Genomic DNA, 15,577 nt, shown 5'->3' on the forward strand with positions numbered 1-15,577 from the left:
TTTAAAGCATAGATCACAAAATAATGAAAAAAAAATATTGTACCCATAAATATTTTTATGAAAAAAAAAATTACAAAAAAAGTACACTTTTGCTATCGCTGAGTGCGGAATGACCCGCCCTGTAAAGAATGCCACACTAGTTAACCCCTTGAGTGATCACCGTAAAAAGAAAAAAAAATGAAAAACTATGCTTTATCATCATACCACCGAACAAAGAGTGGAGTAAAGCGTGATCAAAAAGACAAATGTAAATAAAAATGGTATTTCTGAAAATGTCATCTCGTCCAGCAAAAACCAAGCTGTCAGCTCCATCAGTGGAAAAATAAATGTTATAGATCTCAGAATAAAGCGATGCAAAAAACAATTCTATAAAATCGTTTTTGTGTAAAAGCGCCAAAACATTAAAAGTGAAAATATATATGTATCGCTGTTATCATACTGACCCTAAGAATGAAGTTGCCTTATCAATTTTACCACATGTGGAACGGCATAAAAACAAAAATAACTAATGCCGAAATTGCTGTTTTTTGTTCATTCTGCTTTCCAAAAATAGGAATAGAAAACGATCAAAAATTGTCATTTGCCCAAAAATGTTACCAATAAAAACATTGACTCGTGCCGTAAAAATAAAAAAAAGCTCTCGCATGACTGTCAGATGAATTCTGGAAAAATTCTACCTCTTAAAATATGGCGATGCAAAAACAAAAAAGCATCTTTTAGTGTTTGACGGCGATCGAACATAAACAATTTTTCACCTGCTGTTGATTTTATTCTGTCTTTCAAAAATTGCAGTAGGGCTTGGCTCACATTTATCCTGTGCTGAGCGCTTACATGGGAGTCTCCATGTAAATGTCTGAAATAAGTGATTCAGGTGGAACCCCCTGCAGATGATGCCTTATAATGAGGCAGATGGAAGCACTGTGGACGCCATCTAACCTGTGATCCGGCGGTGTTCGTCTTTTTAGACATGCATAATAGTGCAGTCTGCCACTTTTGTGCTTCTCTGAAAAAAAGGACACTACTGAACAGAGACCAGACGAAGACAAGAGTAAAGGCCCCGTCTCACATAGCGAGATCGCTAGCGAGATCGCTGCTGAGTCACTAGTTTTGTGACGCAACAGCGACCTCAGTAGCGATCTCGCTATGTGTGACACGTACCAGCGATCAGGCCCCTGCTGTGAGATCGCTGGTCGTGTCGGAATGGCCTGGACCTTTTTTTGGTCGTTGAGGTCCCGCTGACATCGCTGAATCGGTGTGTGTGACACCGATCCAGCGATGTCTTCACTGGTAACCAGGGTAAACATCGGGTTACTAAGCGCAGGGCCGCGCTTAGTAACCCGATGTTTACCCTGGTTACCAGCGTAAATGTAAAAAAAAAAAAACAATACATACTCGCCTTTCGGTGTCCAGGTCCCTTGCCGTCTGCTTCCTGCTCTCACTGACTGCCGGCCATACAGTGAGAAGTGAGAGCACAGCGGTGACGTCACCGCTGCGCTCTGCTCTCACTGTACGGCCGGATCTCAGTCAGAGCAGGAAGCAGACGGCAAGGGACCTGGACACCGAAAGGCGAGTATGTACTGTTTGTTTTTTTTGGTAACCAGGGTAAACATCGGGTTACTAAGCGCGGCCCTGCGCTTAGTAACCCGATGTTTACCCTGGTTACCCGGGTGCTGCAGGGGGACTTCGGCATCGTTGAAGACAGTTTCAACGATGCCGAAGTCGTTCCCCTGATCGTTGGTCGCTGGAGAGAGCTGTCTGTGTGACAGCTCCCCAGCGACCACACAGCGACTTACCAACGATCACGGCCAGGTCGTATCGCTGGTCGTGATCGTTGGTAAATCGTTTAGTGAGACGGGGCCTTAACTCTGCTGCCTCATTATAGTGAATGGATTCCTCTGGGGTTTCATCTGCATCCCATCACTTGGAGATTTAGATAGAAACCCTGATATAAGTGCTCAGCTTAAGAGTGTCCGATAAATATGATCGCTAATGTTATGCTAACCAAAGCTTCAAATCAATCCACAAAAAATGCACCTACTCAGGTCAGTCATCTGAAAATGGAAATATTGGGGGCTTTCACGTTATTGGTAGCTCAAAGGCTCTGGAATAGCGAAATGGTTCCTTGCCCCCAAAAAGAAATTCAACAAATTCTGCACTCCCAAATCCAAATGCCCCCTCCTTTCTGAGCCCCAGTGTGCCTAAACCACATATAGCATCCACATGTTTGGCATTTCTGCAGCTATGAGAGCCTGCCTAATTTACGGGTGCATGTCTCCAGAATCGAGCTGGGCACAATGTACTGGTGACTACAATGGTAGTTTGCAATTTTCACTGAGCAACATCCATTTCTGCTTGATTTTAGAAAACACCCATGGAGTCAAAATCATCATGACACCAGTAGATAAATTCCCAAAGGGGTATAACTTCCAAAATGTGGTCACTTGAGGAGGGACACTGCACCCCTAGATGAATTCATTGAGAGGTGTAGTTTGTAAAATGGCTTCAGTATAGAGGGATTTTTCTGTTGTGGCACTTCAGGGGCTTTCCCAGTGGGTCATGGCACGCTCAAACCATAACAGTGAGGCTGTGTGCACACGTAGCAGATTTTTTGCATTTTTTTCGCGGTTTTTCCCTATAAAAACGCTATAAAACCGCGAAAAAAACCGCTAACATTAAGCATCCTATGTAACAGAATGCAATCCGCATTTTTTGTGCACATGCTGCATTTTTTTCCTGAGCGGAATCGCAATCCAGAAAAAAACGCAGCATGTTCATTAAAATTGCGGAATCGCGGCGATTCTGCACACATAGGAGTGTATTGATCTGCTTACTTCCCGCACGGGGCTGTGCACACCATGCGGGAAGTAAGCAGATCAAGTGCGGTTGGTACCCAGGGTGGAGGAGAGGAGACTCTCCTCCACGGACTGGGCACCATATAAGTGGTAAAAAAAAAAGAATTAAAATAAAAAATAGCGATATACTCACCCTCTGGCGGCCCGACCTCCTCAACGGCTTCTGTGGTGTGTGTGAAGGACCTGCGATGACGTCACGGTCACATGACCGCGGGTCACGTGACCGCTACGTCAATGGAAGGTCCTGAACACACAGCATTAGGAACGGACGCCGCTGAGGTGAGTATAACCTTTTTTTTTTCTTTTTTTTATTATTTTTAACATTCTACCTTTTACTATAGATGCGGCATAGGCTGCATCTATAGTAAAAAGTTGGTCACACTTGTCAAACACTATGTTTGACAAGTGTGACCAACCTGTCAATCAGTTTTCCAAGCGATGCTTCAGATCGCTTGGAAAACGCTAGCATTCTGCAAGCTAATTATGCTTGCAAAACGCTAGTTTTCTGCGGGTATATGCATGCAAATTCTGCATGCGATATACCCGCGGCAGGAGGCGCAGAATTGCCGCGGAAATTTCCGCGGAAATTCTGCTACGTGTGCACTTAGCCTAAAATATGCTCTATAATATGGTGTTTTTTCCCTTCTGAGTTTTGCACTCTGCCTGAAAAGTATTTCTTGATTATATGTAGGGTATTGGCGCACTCAGGAGAAATTTTTACAGCAAACTGAGGTCCATTTGTTCCTATTAGCCCTTAGAAAAATGTAAAACTTGGGGCTAAAATAACATCTTAGTGGTAAAAATGTAATTCTTCTTTCTTCACACATGTGGTGTCAATATGATCACTGCACCCCCAGATTAATTCATTGGGGGGGGGGGGGAGTTTGTAAAATGAGGTCATGGATCTGAAGTTTGTGCTCTTTTGGCACCTCAGGATGTGACATGGCACCCTTAAGCCATTCCGGCAAAATCTTAACTCCATAAGGCGCTTCTGAGCTATGCACTGTGCCTCAAAAGTAGAGATTAAGGCTACAACAACATTTTTGTGGGAAAAATATTTTATTTATTTGATCGCTCATGACCGCGACACCGAGAGAGGGGATCTGCCCTTCAGAAACAGGAAACCTACAGATACAAAAGGGCGGCACCTCTTCCACGCATTTCCTGTTCCTGAAGAGGACTGGATTCCTACAAGATACTTGGAGGATCCCAGGCCCGACTGGTCGGTTTTAGGTAGCCGGGGGTCCCCTACCTCGGCCGGTGCAGGGTCCCTGGAAGCACCACGGGGGTCCGGGTAGGATTGCACATCTGTGAGCGGAGCATGTGGAACAGTGTCCGGAGGATTCCGTCTCCGGAGGGCCAGCGCCGGAAGGTAAGTACTATCCTTGATGGATTCGGCCGTTCCTGTCCTGTGCACCCTGGCGTGCTGTGGCTCTTCCAGTTCCGACGTTGGGGGCAGTGCGGAGGCTCGGCTGGTGACGTGGCTAGACTGCCCCCTCGTGTGCTCCTGCGACCTCATTGGTGGTCGCGATAGTAACGTGTTGGGGGCGGGGCCTGGAAGGCCATCCCGGAAGTTGGGTGCCGCCCGGCTTTTGCCCAGTGTACTGCGGGGTCACGACTCGCCGGGGGATGGTGGCCAAGGGGGGGGGGGGGGCGTGGAGTTGGGAGGCATGTCGGGTCCAGAGGGGAGGGCGATACCCCTGGCCAGAGACCTGCTGATCTGGATATCCGGGGGGGGGGGGGGTGCCATAAAAGGTCCTGGACGACTGCAGACAGTGCCTCTGAGCCATTACCATGATGGACGTGGCAGAAGCTTCCTTGGAGCAGCACGAGAACCTGCAGCATGCTTGCGTGAGACCCCATATAAAGTCCTGACAGAAGTCCCAGGAAGCGGGTAGTGGTCAGGCAAGTGTTCTGTCCAGCCACAGAAGCTCTGCCAGGGTGGAGGATTCAGCAGCATCCGCAGAGAAATATCCCCCTCGTGATCCGGTACCTACTAATCTGCAACACGGGTAAGAGGACTTCGTGAAAGTACACTCTGTGATGCAGTCTTCCCCTTATTTTTCTTTATCCTGCTAGGGGAAGAAGTGTTCTGGAAAATCGAGGCACAGGAAATGTGCCCTTTGCAGCTGTCCCCTGCCAGACGCCTACCCAAAAAGATTGTCAGCCTTGTGTACGGCAGATGGTAGGGTGCAAAGAGGGGGAGGATTAGTTTTTAGCTAGAACGCAGTGCCTTATACTTCCTCCTACAGGTGGCGGAGGAAACACCCGACTTCACCACAAGCCTAAGGGAGATTATTAGGAAGGAGGTGAATGAGTCCCTAAAATCCCTATCTCTGGAGAGTTCTAAGAAGAAAGGGAGTGGTGGTAATATGAAACTTACAGATTCGGATTCCTCGGCAGACCTTAGAAGGGATGAGGATTCTGCGGGGTCGTCTTCTTCATCATCTTCAGAGGACTCCTCTAGCAGTTTCTGTTTTCCTTTGGATCGCATGGAAACATTGATTAAAATGGTCAGGGCCACCATGGGTGTGGCAGATTCTAGACCAGAACCTTCTGTACAAGACGTAATGTTCGGCCGATTAGATCCTAGAAAACGCAGGTCTTTTCCACTTAATAGTAAAATTCAGAGCTTGGAAGGCAGGGAATGGAAGAGGCCGGATAAAAAGGGGTCCCTTCCTCTAGCATTTAAACGTAGATATCCCTTTGAGGTTCCTGAGGTAACTAGATGGGACAAAGCCCCGAAACTAGATGCTGCGGTGGCTAAAGTCTTTAAAAAATCTTCCCTGTCCTTTGAGGACATGGGCTCCTTGAAAGACTCTTTAGACAAAAAGGAAGAATCCTTCCTAAAAGGGACCTGGGAGATGTCAGCTGGCTCCCTGAGACCGGCAGTAGCCTTTACCTGTACAGCTAGATCTATAATGGTCTGGCTGGATCAACTAGAATCTCAGTTAAAGGACAGGGCCCCACGAGAATCCATCTTAAAGGCCTTGCCTATAATTCAGTGGACTGCAGCCTTCCTAGCTGACGCCTCAGTGGACTCTGTAAGGATGGCGGCAAGAGCAGCAGGACTGTCCAATGCGGCTCAAAGGGCATTATGGCTGAAATGTTGGCCTGGTGATATCCAGGCCAGATCCCGATTCTGCTCCATCCCATGTGAAGGAGAGTACCTTTTTGATCCAGTCCTAGACAAACTTTTAGAGAAAGCAGGGGATGACCAAAAGAAGTTCCCTAGACTACCAACCACTTCCTACCGACGCCCTTTCAGTAGGAGAAGGTTCAGTCGTAGGAGGCCTTCCAGGGAGCGTGCTAAATGGGATGATAGGAAGAGAAAAGGGACAGGATTTCAGTTTGAAGGCCCCTCCAGAGACCATAAGAAATCTTCCCAATGACTAGTGGTACCCGTGGGAGGTAGGCTGGCGGCCTTTTACCTGGCCTGCTCCCTGATCTCTAACAGCAACTGGATTCTAAAGGCCCCGTCTCACATAGCGAGATCGCTAGCGATATCGCTGCTGAGTCACAAGTTTTGTGACGCAACAGCGACCTCAGTAGCGATCTCGCTATGTGTGACACGTACCAGCGATCAGGCCCCTGCTGTGAGATCGCTGGTCGTGTCGGAATGGCCTGGACCTTTTTTTGGTCGTTGCGGTCCCGCTGACATCGCTGAATCGGTGTGTGTGACACCGATCCAGCGATGTCTTCACTGGTAACCAGGGTAAACATCGGGTTACTAAACGCAGGGCCGCGCTTAGTAACCCGATGTTTACCCTGGTTACCAGCGTAAATGTAAAAAAAAAAACAAACACTACATACTCACATTCTGATGTCCGTCAGGTCCCTTGCCGTCTGCTTCCTGCTCTGACTGTGAGCGCCGGCCGTAAAGTGAGAGCACAGCACAGCAGTGACGTTACCGCTGCGCTCTGCTCTCACTGTACGGCGGCACTGTCAGAGCAGGAAGCAGACGGCAAGGGACCTGACGGACATCAGATGGTGAGTATGTACGGTTTTTTTTTTTTTACATTTACGCTGGTAACCAGGGTAAACATCGGGTTACTAAGCGCGGCCCTGCGCTTAGTAACCCGATGTTTACCCTGGTTACCCGGGTGCTGCAGGGGGACTTCGGCATCGTTGAAGACAGTTTCAACGATGCCGAAGTCGTTCCCCTGATCGATGGTCGCTGGAGAGAGCTGTCTGTGTGACAGCTCCCCAGCGACCACACAACGACTTACCAACGATCACGGCCAGGTGGTATCGCTGGTCGTGATCGTTGGTAAATCGCTATGTGAGACGGGGCCTTAAGCCTAATATCAGGACTCCAGTTAGAATTCTCCTCTGTGCCTCAGAATAGGTTCAAGGTTACTCCCCTCAGATCCTCTTCTTTAAAACAAGCTGCCCTGGAATCATAAATCCATGATCTATGTCTTAAAAGGGTTCTGGTGGAGGTACCGGAAACGGAGAGATATGGTGGTTTCTACTCTTCCCTATTTTTGGTCCGAAAACCAGACGGTTCCTTCAGAACCATAATTAATCAAAGAGCCCTCAATAAATATCTGGTAATAGGTCCATTTAAAATGGAAACCATCAGTTCAACAATAAAGTTATTGTTTGAAAACTGCTTCATGGTGGTGTTAGATCTAAAAGATGATTATTATCATGTACCCATTCATGTAACCCATCAGCGTTTCCTTAGAGTGGCAGTTCTCTTAGAAGGACCAGTTCGGCACTTCCAATATAGGGCCCTTCCCTTTGGCCTTGCAGTTGCCCCTCGTGTGTTCACTAAGGTTGTAGCCGAGGTCATGGCCCACCTTTGTGAATCCAATACCCTTATTGTCCCTTACCATGACGACATCCTTATTGTCCCTTACCTTGACGACTTCCTTATTGTAGGAAAATCAGCGGACCATTGTTTGGGGCAGCTACAAACGTCAATGTCCATCCTGGAACATTTGGGGTGGGTACTAAATATTAAGAAATCACACCTACAGCCCCTAAGAGTACAACAGTTTTTGGGCCTAATTTTAGACTCACTGAGTCAGGAGTGCCGTTTACCGCCTGACAAGTTAATTTGCCTGCATTATCAGATCCAGAACGCCTCTACTAACCCCACCATGTCCCTTAGAAAAGCTATGTCCCTGTTGGGCTCTCTCTCATCCTGCATCCTCGCGGTCCATTTGTCTCAGTTTTATAAGAGATCACTACAAAGGGATGTTTTGTTGAATGACAGAATTCTCGGGGGGTCATTTAGAAGGTCTAATGATTTATCCTGGACCTCTGTAAAATCCCTTGAGTGGTGGTTTGACCAGAAAAACTTTTCTAGAGGGGTTCCCTGGGAGTATAATATCACCCGAATAGTCACTACAGATGCAAGCCCTACAGGTTTCGGGGGCTCATATGAGTGAGGTTATGGTCCAGGGCTTATGGGAACATCATGAGGTAGAGGCGTCTTCTAACCTGAGGGAATTAACAGCAGTAGAGCGGGCAGTCAAAAAACTTCTTGTATATCTGCAGGGTCCTCACGTGCGAGTTCTCTCTGACAATTAGGTCACAGTGGCATATATCAACCACCAGGGCGGAACGCGTTCCAAACATCTGATGGAAGTAACAGAACGCATGTTCCAACTTGCAGAACAACATTATCTATCTTTACCAGTTCTGCATATAAGAGGGAGTGACAATACCGCAGCGGACTTTTTAAGTCTCAACCTTCTGAGACAAGGCGAATGGTCTCTAAAAACTGCCATTTTAAATCTAATTGTGCGGAAGGGGGGTCTGATGGATGTTGACCTCTTCGCTACCAAAAGGAACAGGAAAGTGAAACAGTTCTGCTTACTGGATCCCAAAGAAAACCCGCTAGCAGTGGATGCCTTCCTCATAAAATGGGACTTCAGTCTAGCCTATGCCTTCCCTCCCTTATCTCTACTACCTCTAGTGATCAGGAAGGACAAAGCAAGGATAATAGTAATCGCTCCCTTTTGGCCCAGGAGGGCACGGTTCTCATGCCTCAGGACCATGTCTGTGTCCGACCCTTGGGTACTGCCAGAGGTTCCAGATCTCCTATCCCAGGGCCCAGTCTACCATACTCAAGTGGCTGTCCTTCATCTGACAGCATGGAGTTTGAACGGTTGTTACAAAAAAAAACAAAAAGGGGGTTTCTCCAGGCCTGATAAATACCCTTCTTAAAAGCAGAAAATAAATTACAACCAGGACCTGTACATTTTTTTTACACAACTCAGGAGCGGAAGCTAGAAAAGGGGTCCCAATAGCCCAGATCCTAGAGTTCCTTCAGAGTGGTTTAGATATGGGCCTCTCCACCAGTACCCTGAAGGTTCAGGTATCAGCCCTGGGGCCCTTTTTTACTATGATATCGCCGATAACTACTGGGTTAGTAGATTTATTAAAGCGACAGGTAGGTCCAGGCCAATAGTTATGGATAGGTTTATGCCATCAGATTTAAACCTAGTTCTCACGGCCATGAGTGAAGCCCCGTTTGAGCCCATTTCATCGGCCTCCGTGAAAATACGCTCTCTCAAAGTAGCTTTCTTGGTAGCACTGACGTCCGTCAGCTCGGAGGGTGAGTGACATTCAAGCACTATCTAGACTCCCTCTGTATACACAGTTCCAAGATGATAGGGTAATTCGTAGGCCTGATCCTGCATAATTAACTAAAGTAGCTTCCAGTTTCCAGAACACAGGAAATAGTCCTTCCATCCTTCCTCCCCCACCCAGCCAACCAGAAAGAGATACCACAGTATATATATATATATATATATATATATATACGCTGTACATTATATGGGTGTACAGCAGGGTGTGTATATATTACTCAGGCATATAGCAGGGGTGGGTGTGTGTGTGTATGTATATATATGTGTGTATATATATATATATATATATATATATTGCACATTATAGTGGTATACAGCAGGGTGTGTATATATTACTCAGGTATACAGTAGGGGTGTACATATATATATTGTACATTACATGGGTATACAGCAGGGTGTGTATATATTACATAGGTATATAGGGGTGTACATACTGCACAGGAGCTGGTATATGGAACCCCACACACAACATGGTATGATATCACATAACTGTGATGTAACAATAGACTCCAGAGACCGGAACTCAGAGATAAGGTGATGTGACATCACAGGAAGTCAGAACACAGAGACCAAGTGACCAGGACAGCAGCTCAGGTAACAGAGGGATGAGAGGAAGCAAGGTAAGTCCACAGGAGCCTCTCTGGGGCAGGTGGTTCTCATGACAGGGACTTGTGAAGTATTGGACAACTAGTGATGGGCAGTGTGGATTTCTGGCAGTCGGTTTCATCAGCTGCCGACAACAGCCATTTTATTTTATTTCCCATGAGACTGCAAGCGGCTCTTACTGGGTCGCCGACACTCATCGCTTATATATAATATATCTATACATATATCTATATCTATCTATATATACAGCAGAGTATGTATATATTGCGCAGGAGTAAAGCATGGGGCATACATATATATATATATATATATATATATATATATATATATATACATACACACACACACACACACACACACACACACACACACACACACACACACACACACAATATATGGGTATACAACAGGGTATATATATATATATATATATATATATATATATATATATATATATATATATATATACACACACAATGCCTACAAGTAGTATTCAACCCCCTGCAGATTTAGCAGGTTTAATAAGATGCAAATAAGTTAGAGCCTTCAAACTTCAAACAAGAGCAGGATTTATTAACAGATGCATAAATCTTACAAACCAAAAAGTTTTGTTGCTCAGTTAAATTTTTATAAATTTTAAACATAAAAGTGTGGGTCAATTATTATTCAACCCCTAGGTTTAATATTTTGTGGAATAACCTTTGTTTGCAATTACAGCTAATAATCGTCTTTTATAAGACCTGATCAGGCCGGCACAGGTCTCTGGAGTTATCTTGGCCCACTCCTCCATGCAGATCTTCTCCAAGTTATCTAGGTTCTTTGGGTGTCTCATGTGGACTTTAATCTTGAGCTCCTTCCACAAGTTTTCAATTGGGTTAAGGTCAGGAGACTGACTAGGCCACTGCAACACCTTGATTTTTTGCCTCTTGAACCAGGCCTTGGTTTTCTTGGCTGTGTGCTTTGGGTCGTTGTCTTGTTGGAAGATGAAATGACGACCCATCTTAAGATCCTTGATGGAGGAGCGGAGGTTCTTGGCCAAAATCTCCAGGTAGGCCGTGCTATCCATCTTCCCATGGATGTGGACCAGATGGCCAGGCCCCTTGGCTGAGAAACAGCCCCACAGCATGATGCTGCCACCACCATGCTTGACTGTAGGGATGGTATTCTTGGGGTCGTATGCAGTGCCATCCAGTCTCCAAACGTCACGTGTGTGGTTGGCACCAAAGATCTCGATCTTGGTCTCATCAGACCAGAGAACCTTGAACCAGTCAGTCTCAGAGTCCTCCAAGTGATCATGAGCAAACTGTAGACGAGCCTTGACATGACGCTTTGAAAGTAAAGGTACCTTACGGGCTCGTCTGGAACGGAGACCATTGCGGTGGAGTACGTTACTTATGGTATTGACTGAAACCAATGTCCCCACTGCCATGAGATCTTCCCGGAGCTCCTTCCTTGTTGTCCTTGGGTTAGCCTTGACTCTTCGGACAAGCCTGGCCTCGGCACGGGAGGAAACTTTCAAAGGCTGTACAGGCCATGGAAGGCTAACAGTAGTTCCATAAGCCTTCCACTTCCGGATGATGCTCCCAACAGTGGACACAGGTAGGCCCAACTCCTTTGAAAGGGTTTTGTACCCCTTGCCAGCCTTGTGACCCTCCACGATCTTGTCTCTGATGGCCTTGGAATGCTCCTTTGTCTTTCCCATGTTGACCATGTTTGAGTGCTGTTCACAAGTTTGGGGCGGGTCTTAAATAGTCAGAAAAGGCTGGAAAAAAAGATAATTAATCCAAACATGGGAAGCTCATTGTTCTTTGTGCCTGAACTACTTCTTAATACTTTAGGGGAACCAAACAGAATTCTGGTGGGTTGAGGGGTTGAATACTAAATGACCCTCTGAAAAGACTTTTCACAATTTAAAAAAATAAAATAAACAAACAAATAACATTCTTTTTTGCTGCAGTGCATTTCACACTTCCAGGCTGATCTACAGTCCAAATGTCACAATGCCAAGTTAATTCCAAATGTGTAAACCTGCTAAATCTGCAGGGAGTTGAATACTACTTGTAGGCACTGTATATATTACTCAGGTATATAGCAGGGGTGTACATGTATACTGTACACTATATGGGTATACAGCAGGGTGTGTGTATATTACTCAGGTATATACTGTAGCAGGGGTGTACATCTATACTGTACATTATATGGGTATACAGCAGGGTGTAAATATATTACTCAGGTACATAGCAGGGGTGTACATATTTATAGTGTACATTATAGTGTACATTATAGTGGTATAAAGCAGGGTGTGTTTATATTACTCAGGTATATAGCAGGGGTGTACATATATAGATACTGTACATTATATGGTTATACAGCAGGGTGTGTTTATATTACCCAGATATATAGCAGGGGTGTACATATTTATACTGTACATTATAGTGGTATACAGCAGGGTGTGTCTATATTACTCAGGTATACAGTAGGGGTGCATGTGTATATATATATATATATATATATATATATATAGTACATCACATGGGTATACAGCAGGGTGTGTATATATTACATAGGTATATAGCAGGGGTGTACATACTGCACAGGAGCTGGTGGATGGAACCCCACACACCACACGGTATGATGTCACGTGACTGTGATGTCACAATAGACTGTAGAGACCGGAACTCAAAGATAAGGTGACGTGACATCACAGGAAGTCAGAACACAGAGACCAAGTGATCAGGACAGCAGCTCAGGGATGAGAGAAAGCAAGGTAAGTCCACAGGAGCCTCTCTGGGGCAGGTGGTTCTCATGACAGGGACTTGTGAAGTATTGGACAACTAGTGATGGGCAGTGTGGATTTCTGGCAGTCAGTTTCATCAGCTGCCGACAACAGCCATTTTATTTCCCATGAGACTGCAAGCGGCTCTTACTGGGTCACTGACACTCATGCGCGCGCGCGTGTGTGTATGTATATATATACATATACATATATATATATATATATATATATATATATATATACACACACACACACATATACAGCAGAGTATGTATATATTATGCAGGAGTAAAGCATGGGGCATACATATATATATATATATATATATACACACACAATACACACACAATATAGTGGTATACAACAGGGTGTATATATATGTATATTACTCAGGTATGTAGCAGGGGTGTACATATATGCTGTACATTATATGGGTATACAGCAGGGTGTGTATATATTACTCAGGTATATACTGTAGCAGGGGCGTACATCTATACTGTACACTATGGATATACAGCAGGGTGTGTATATATTACTCAGGTATATAGCAGGGGTGTACATATATATATACTGTACATTATAGTGGTATATGCAGGGTGTGTTTATATTACTCAGGTATATAGCAGGGGTGTACATATATATATATATATACTGTACATTATAGTGGTATACAGCAGGGTGTGTTTATATTACTCAGGTATATAGCAGGGGTGTACATATATATATACTGTACATTATAGTGGTATATGCAGGGTGTGTTTATATTACTCAGGTATATAGCAGGGGTGTACATATATATATATATATATATATACTGTACATTATAGTGGTATACAGCAGGGTGTGTTTATATTACTCAGGTATATAGCAGGGGTGTACATATACAGTGCCTACGAGTAGTATTCAACCCCCTGCAGATTTAGCAGGTTTAATAAGATGCAAATAAGTTAGAGCCTTCAAACTTCAAACAAGAGCAGGATTTATTAACAGATGCATAAATCTTACAAACCAAAAAGTTTTGTTGCGCAGTTAAATTTTTATAAATTTTAAACATAAAAGTGTGGGTCAATTATTATTCAACCCCTAGGTTTCATATTTTGTGGAATAACCTTTGTTTGCAATTACAGCTAATAATCGTCTTTTATAAGACCTGATCAGGCCGGCACAGGTCTCTGGAGTTATCTTGGCCCACTCCTCCATGCAGATCTTCTCCAAGTTATCTAGGTTCTTTGGGTGTCTCATGTGGACTTTAATCTTGAGCTCCTTCCACAAGTTTTCAATTGGGTTAAGGTCAGGAGACTGACTAGGCCACTGCAACACCTTGATTTTTTGCCTCTTGAACCAGGCCTTGGTTTTCTTGGCTGTGTGCTTTGGGTCGTTGTCTTGTTGGAAGATGAAATGACGACCCATCTTAAGATCCTTGATGGAGGAGCGGAGGTTCTTGGCCAAAATCTCCAGGTAGGCCGTGCTATCCATCTTCCCATGGATACGGACCAGATGGCCAGGCCCCTTGGCTGAGAAACAGCCCCACAGCATGATGCTGCCACCACCATGCTTGACTGTAGGGATGGTATTCTTGGGGTCGTATGCAGTGCCATCCAGTCTCCAAACGTCACGTGTGTGGTTGGCACCAAAGATCTCGATCTTGGTCTCATCAGACCAGAGAACCTTGAACCAGTCAGTCTCAGAGTCCTCCAAGTGATCATGAGCAAACTGTAGACGAGCCTTGACATGACGCTTTGAAAGTAAAGGTACCTTACGGGCTCGTCTGGAACGGAGACCATTGCGGTGGAGTACGTTACTTATGGTATTGACTGAAACCAATGTCCCCACTGCCATGAGATCTTCCCGGAGCTCCTTCCTTGTTGTCCTTGGGATAGCCTTGACTCTTCGAACAAGCCTGGCCTCGGCACGGGAGGAAACTTTCAAAGGCTGTCCAGGCCATGGAAGGCTAACAGTAGTTCCATAAGCCTTCCACTTCCGGATGATGCTCCCAACAGTGGAGACAGGTAGGCCCAACTCCTTGGAAAGGGTTTTGTACCCCTTGCCAGCCTTGTGACCCTCCACGATCTTGTCTCTGATGGCCTTGGAATGCTCCTTTGTCTTTCTCATGTTGACCATGTATGAGTGCTGTTCACAAGTTTGGGGAGGGTCTTAAATAGTCAGAAAAGGCTGGAAAAAGAGATAATTAATCCAAACATGTGAAGCTCATTGTTCTTTGTGCCTGAACTACTTCTTAATACTTTAGGGGAACCAAACAGAATTCTGGTGGGTTGAGGGGTTGAATAATAAATGACCCTCTGAAAAAACTTTTCACAATTTAAAAAAAAAATAAACAAAGAAATAACATTCTTTTTTGCTGCAGTGCATTTCACACTTCCAGGCTGATCTACAGTCCAAATGTCACAATGCCAAGTTAATTCCAAATGTGTAAACCTGCTAAATCTGCAGGGGGTTGAATACTACTTGTAGGCACTGTATATATACTGTACATTATAGTGGTATATGCAGGGTGTGTTTATATTACTCAGGTATATAGCAGGGGTGTACACATATATATTTACTGTACATTATAGTGGTATATGCAGGGTGTGTTTATATTACTCAGGTATATAGCAGGGGTGTACATATATATATATACTGTACATTATAGTGGTATACAGCAGGGTGTGTTTATATTACTCAGGTATATAGCAGGGGTGTACATATATATATACTGTACATTATAGTGGTATATG

At 44.8% G+C, this 15,577-nt stretch overlaps 1 long non-coding RNA gene across 1 annotated transcript in view; it reads right to left on the minus strand.

Annotated features, from left to right (window-relative positions):
- LOC143759844 (uncharacterized) overlaps positions 1-15,577 on the minus strand; it is a 279,692-nt gene that overhangs the window by 134,202 nt on the left and 129,913 nt on the right. The gene's annotated exons all lie outside the window — the stretch shown is intronic.

This window comes from Ranitomeya variabilis, chromosome 1 (genome assembly GCF_051348905.1).
Source record: "Ranitomeya variabilis isolate aRanVar5 chromosome 1, aRanVar5.hap1, whole genome shotgun sequence".
Taxonomy (NCBI): Eukaryota; Metazoa; Chordata; class Amphibia; order Anura; family Dendrobatidae; genus Ranitomeya; species Ranitomeya variabilis.